Genomic DNA, 6000 nt, shown 5'->3' with positions numbered 1-6000 from the left:
TCCTCTCCTGAGGACATCTGAACCTGGATAACTCACCAGCTACTGCAGTCGGCTGTGTCCACTGCTCTGTTCTACTGGTGTGTTTCTCCATGGAGGCCTCTGGGGTTGCCAGTAGTCACCATGCACCTGCAGGTTCAAGCTGAATCCCCTGCACAGTGAGTCAGGGCTCGGAGAGGAAGTGCTACTTGCCACCTCCTTCTTTATTTTTATTATTTATTTATTTATTGCCACCTCCTGTGTTGAGATTGCTCCAGTCTCCCCATGGGCTTCTGTTCTCATTTCAGTCTTTCTGGGTTCTGGGGACCCACTTCACTGCTTCTTGTCTTCCTCTCTTTCCTGTATTCCAGCATCTGAACACCAAATCTCAGGTGGTTTCTGTACTCTTCCCACTCCACCATCTTCCTGGAAGTCTCCAGAAATAGGAATGTGATGTAGTATTTTTCCTCTTCTCTTGTAAAACAGTGTGTAGAAGCCGGCTCCAAGGCAGGGTGGCATGGCAGAGGAAAGTCACTGAGAAGAACAGTCTGGCGAAGCAGGGGAGACAGAAGGCAGCACAGCAGCCGGGGTCCCCTGGTATCTGGTGATTATCCAGGATTGCGCTTAGCTAGGACCTCAGCCTGTGCCATCTTCCAGGGGCCTACTCAGGGCTTTTCTGTGTCAGCTGGGCTTCTCTGTCCCTTGGCTCTGGGTTCCAAGTGGGACCTTTATAAGAGCCAAAGCAGCCATTACTTTTGTTTTTGTGTATTTATGTATTTATTGTGAGATATAGCGTCACTGTGTAGCCTAGGCTGGCCTCAAACTCACAGCAGTCCTCTTGGGGCAGACTCCCAAGTGCTGGGATCATGGTGAGCACCACCGTGCCTGGCTCTGTCCTCCTAACACGGCATCAGGGTCCCAGTGCTTCGCTGCTGCTGCTGTCCCCGACCCTCTCAGATTCAAGGGAAAGATCACAGAGCTCACTGCAGCAAGGAGGATGTCTGTGTTTCACTGCAAGAAGAGCATGTAAGATGAAAAGTTACTTTATGGCCATTACAGAAAGTTAGACATTTTTTATTGGCTATATTATACCATATGTTGCCTGTGGGATATTGTACATTAAGAGAAATGGACTACTGTTGCACATATCCATGTGAATAAACCAAAACAATGAAAAAGGCAATCACCGAAGAATTTATGTAGTTTAAAATATGCAAAATAGTGCATATTATTGAGGGATACTTACAAGATAGCAAATGCATAAAAAAGTGAGAAATGGTAAACTCCAAACTTGCCTCAAGGGATGGGGTGTGTCACAATTGGAAGGTAGCATGTGAGGGTTCATAGTAGTGACGCTGAAAGCCAGGTGGTAGCCACGGGTATTGTTATTCTTCATGCTTTTCGGGGTCTCTCTTAATTAAAAAATAATTCTCCTATTCTGAGTAAGTCACCAGGTTTCTCTCTTGGAAGGCAATCAGTGTTGCTTGGATTCTGTATGTCCTTCCGGAAGTGTTTGGAATGTTTACAAGTATAACTGTTTATCCACTCAGTTGGTCACATATACTGTATTTTCCTTTTTCACTTAATACATCCTGGAAGTCATTTTGTATCAGTCCAGGAAGTTCTGTTGTTGTTGTTCTTGTGGTTCTGAAACAGGGTCTCACTGTGTAGTTAGTGCAGGATGGCCTTGAACTCACAGGGAGCCTCTGCCTCGGCCTCCTGAGTGTTAGGATTACACGCGTGGGTCACCGTGCCCATCCAGGACATTTTGAACAGCTGGGTTGAGGTGGGATTCACATTCCTGCAGATTCACCCATGCACAGGCATATCCAGTAGCTTTTAGTTATTCAGAGTGGGCATCTGTCGATGTCCGCTCCCGGCCGGCAGGAAGGACACACGACACAGTCTGGTAGTGGACAACCTTTTCTTTTTATTTTCCTTCTCCGTACAGCCTGCCCTGGGTTCTCCCAGCTGAAGCCTCCTTTGGTCCGCTCTCCGCGGCTCCTCTTGTGCTTCAGTCTGCCCCGAAGCCTCTATCGGTCCGCTCTCTGCGGCTCCTTCTGGGCTTCTACTTCCGGGCTTCTACCTGGCTTCTTCTTCCGCCCAGGGGTGGCACCGGTATATATACGGGTACAGTGTCCAATCATGTTAAAGTAAGCAAGGCAAGCTGATTGGCTAACATCATCAGTTGCCAGGCAGACTATATTGTTGAGCGGGTTGTTTACGCGGTAAGCAGGAAACTAACATATTCGATGGGAGGGGTAATCTACCTCAGGCCTCACTCTTTACTACAGGCCTCACGTCCGCCAAGTGAGGCGACCGGGCTCGGGGCTGCGGCTCCCAACATCTCCCCCTTTTTTATTTTTTATGAATGTGCGCATCGTAGCCCTTCCTGGACTGGGTGCAGAGGCTTATGCCCTATGCGTAGGCCCACCGTAGGTCCTTGGCTTAGACCCTGGTCGGCCGTCCCATGGTCTGCCAAGGCCCTGAGGCCCTCGTCCTTTTTCTAGGGCCAGGCACAAACTGGACGGAACCTGGATGCACACAAGCTTGCACTCATTTCCTCTCCGTAAAGAAATCCCCTCGGAGAGAAATTTAGACCTGGGCAGCATCTAACAGTCCAGCGGCTTACGTGCAGGATGGGGTAGGGCCTGGCTTAGGTCGAGTCATGCTGGGGAGGCACGCTCTTACCCGTCATTGACTCATCTACCCTGCTATATCATAATTTTTTAGAGGAGGAGTGTGGGAAGCTCACCGTCCCTAGACTCGGTCGTAGGCTAGGCGAGCGAGCCATGCATATGCCTGAGGATCTTCTTGTCCATTTCGGGCTACCGCTATTTCTATTCATCTTGTTGGTTGGTCTGTGATGGATCTCCAGTAGGGCAGGTCTGATCTTCAGTCGAGGGCTTTGTTGCCCGTGTCAGTCTCTCCGGTATCCACAGTGGTTCTCGTCCCGGTTCCTGTGGGAAAACACAAACCGCGCCTCGGTTCCAGCTGATTACCGGATCCGGGCCCATCCATTGTCCTGTCAGGACATCTTTCCACTTCACCCACCCTTTATGGTTGGGGGAAGGGTTGCAGTGCTCCACAGCTGGGGAGCGATTATCATTATTTAAATTTAAAAAATTGTGTGTGAATAGTGCCATGGATAATCGTGCCTTTGGGGCCAGGCCTTGGCCTACTCCCCCTTTTTGTTTTTGTAAAATTTCTTTGAGGCTTCTATGAGCCCTCTCAATGATTCCTTGACCTTGGGGATTGTATGGGATACCATGTTTTAATTGAACCTCCATCATTTTGCAGAACTCATTGAAAGCTTTGCCTATATAGGCTGGTCCATTATCAGCTTTTAATATTTTTGGTTTGCCCCATGCGGCCCAAGCCGCCAGGCAATGATTGATCACATTAGACACTTTTTCACCTGTTTCTGCTGTTGCAAATATGACGCGAGAACAGGTGTCTGTGGAAACATGAACATATTTAAGAGTCCCAAACTCCTGTATATGTGTGATGTCCATCTGCCAAACATCACCAGGGATCAAACCTCGAGGGTTTACTCCCCCTTTTTGTTTTTTATTTTTTATTTTTATCTTTTTCGTTTTTTTTTTTTTTTTTTTTTTTTTTTTTTTTTTTTTTATTAGTACCAGGGATCGAACTAACAACTGCACACTTGCAAGGCAGGCGCTTAAGCCGCTGAGCTAAATCCCCAGCCCCTTTTTCCTCGACCGGCGTTTTTCTCAGCCTGCTCGGCAGAGTAGCCGCCCATGAAAATACCGTCTGCCCAGCGGCGCGACGTCATAAGACTGCGGTCGCGACAGAGTGAAACGGGGCGTCACTTCCTGTGCCGGCTGAGGGAAGGGAGGGTTTCCTGTGGCGGCCTCTCGGCGGGGAGCCGCTTTTAGAAAAGAGCTCCAGGGCGGAGCGGATGGCTCTCTATCTCCTCCCCGCCAGAGAGCGCCGGGGAACCGAGTCTGACCATCAGCGCGCCGACCCTCTCCCACAAGCATTCTCTTGTTCCACCCCCGGTCTCCCCGATTGGCGTTTCTCTCAGCCTGCTCTGCAGAGGACTCTGCATACCAGGCTCGCCAATCCAGGTAACCACCCGAGGGCAGACACGCCCCCGCCAGCTGAATCCAGTCCGCGGGGGTGAGGGGCCCAGAAGACAGATTCTCCAGCATGGCAATGGTGTAAGGCGCAGTCGGCCCAAAAGTTGTAACTGCATTTTTAAGTTCTCTAATCTGCTTTATCTCAAAAGGCTCCCGTACATTGCGTCCCTGGCCTATAGCCACTTGTACAGGAAATATCCCATAGGGGTCACTATCCATCCCAGGTGGTGGATGTACCTCATGAAACAAGCGTCTCCCCTGCCAAAGCCACCTGTGAAAATACCGACCTGCCGGCGGCGGAGCATAAGACAGCGGCCGTGATTGGTCGGAGAATGGGGGCCCGTGCATCACTTCCTGTTCTGACAAAAGGGGGGGGGGCTCCCAGGCGGCCGCCTCGTGGCGAGGGATCGCCTCCGGAAACGGCCCCCGAGGTGGGGCGGAAGGCTCTGCCTCCCTCTCGCGCCGGGGCGCACTCAGGAGCTCTCTACTCTTCCGCAGACCAGGTTGAGCAGAGCGCAATTCGCGGGGCAACGCTGGAAAAGAACCCTGCGACTCCTTATTGAGCGATTTAGGCTCCTGACAGCTGGTCTCTTTGGCCTCCTTGCCATTCAACTTTCCCTCGTCCTCGGAGTCAGACGACTCCGAGGCTAGAGCCCCGTCCTCCTCCTTAGCATCCTTGTTCCCCTTGACAAACACCTCTCGGGAGCTCCCTGACTGGGCCTGCTCAGATACCCTGCGTACTTTTGTAAGCTCTTGAGAGCTTTCTCCACAACCACCCTCGCTCTTAGTGCCGCTACCTAGCATGTTTCCCATTTTTTAATATGTTACTCACCGCGTGAGGCCCAAGGAATCCGCCACTTACGCGTGAGCCTGAGGGGAGTCTAAAAGCCCTGTAGGTGCGCGCCACCCAGAGCCCAGGCTTATCCCCAACTCACCTGTCTCGCAGCTCTGTACTGGAGCGTTGTCCACTTCCACGTCTCGGGGGTGATCAGTCCCCGGGCGGGCCTCCAAATGTCGATGTCCGCTCCCGGCCGGCAGGAAGGACACACGACACAGTCTGGTAGTGGACAACCTTTTCTTTTTATTTTTCTTCTCCGTACAGCCTGCCCTGGGTTCTCCCAGCTGAAGCCTCCTTTGGTCCGCTCTCCGCGGCTCCTCTTGTGCTTCAGTCTGCCCCGAAGCCTCTATCGGTCCGCTCTCTGCGGCTCCTTCTGGGCTTCTACTTCCGGGCTTCTACCTGGCTTCTTCTTCCGCCCAGGGGTGGCACCGGTATATATACGGGTACAGTGTCCAATCATGTTAAAGTAAGCAAGGCAAGCTGATTGGCTAACATCATCAGTTGCCAGGCAGACTATATTGTTGAGCGGGTTGTTTACGCGGTAAGCAGGAAACTAACATATTCGATGGGAGGGGTAATCTACCTCAGGCCTCACTCTTTACTACAGGCCTCACGTCCGCCAAGTGAGGCGACCGGGCTCGGGGCTGCGGCTCCCAACAGGCATCCATCACCACAGTCAACTTCAGAGCATCTTTGTTACCTATAAAGAAATCCTGCGCCCCTTACCCTTCATTCCCCACATGCTCCATCGTGCCTCCTCAGCTGTACGCAGTCATTAATGTGTTTTCATCTCTCTGCATTTGCCTGTTCTGGAAATTTCACACAAAGGGAATCACATGTGATCCTTTTTTTTTTTTTTTTTCGTCAAAGAACTGAATGAAATGACCATGAAGCAGTGGCAAATTTATTTGAAAAAGTAAAAGTGAAGCATGAGGGAGAAACTGGCTCTGCCTAGCAAGCTTGGCCAAGTGAAAGAGAAAAAGCAAGATACAAGTACGTGTCAGAGAAGACAGTACAGGCTTTTGCAAGGAAAGCCGCAGTAGTGATTGTTTTCTTGAGATTTTTAGATTATGTACTTATTAG

The 6000-nt window shown here is 50.9% G+C and overlaps 1 long non-coding RNA gene across 1 annotated transcript; it reads right to left on the bottom strand.

The window, feature by feature from the left end:
* Positions 1-1886: 1886 nt before the first annotated feature.
* Positions 1887-5639, bottom strand: LOC134476853 (uncharacterized). The gene is made up of 2 exons (XR_010048633.1): positions 5015-5639; positions 1887-2936 (listed from the first exon to the last, which is right to left on the bottom strand). It is a non-coding gene; the product is annotated as an uncharacterized LOC134476853 (long non-coding RNA).
* Positions 5640-6000: the final 361 nt, after the last annotated feature.

Source organism: Cavia porcellus, unplaced genomic scaffold (genome assembly GCF_034190915.1).
Source record: "Cavia porcellus strain 051 isolate PalLab524CR breed Dunkin Hartley unplaced genomic scaffold, mCavPor4.1 scaffold_7, whole genome shotgun sequence".
Lineage (NCBI taxonomy): Eukaryota > Metazoa > Chordata > Mammalia > Rodentia > Caviidae > Cavia > Cavia porcellus.
This window is presented reverse-complemented; position numbering and strand designations above follow the sequence as displayed.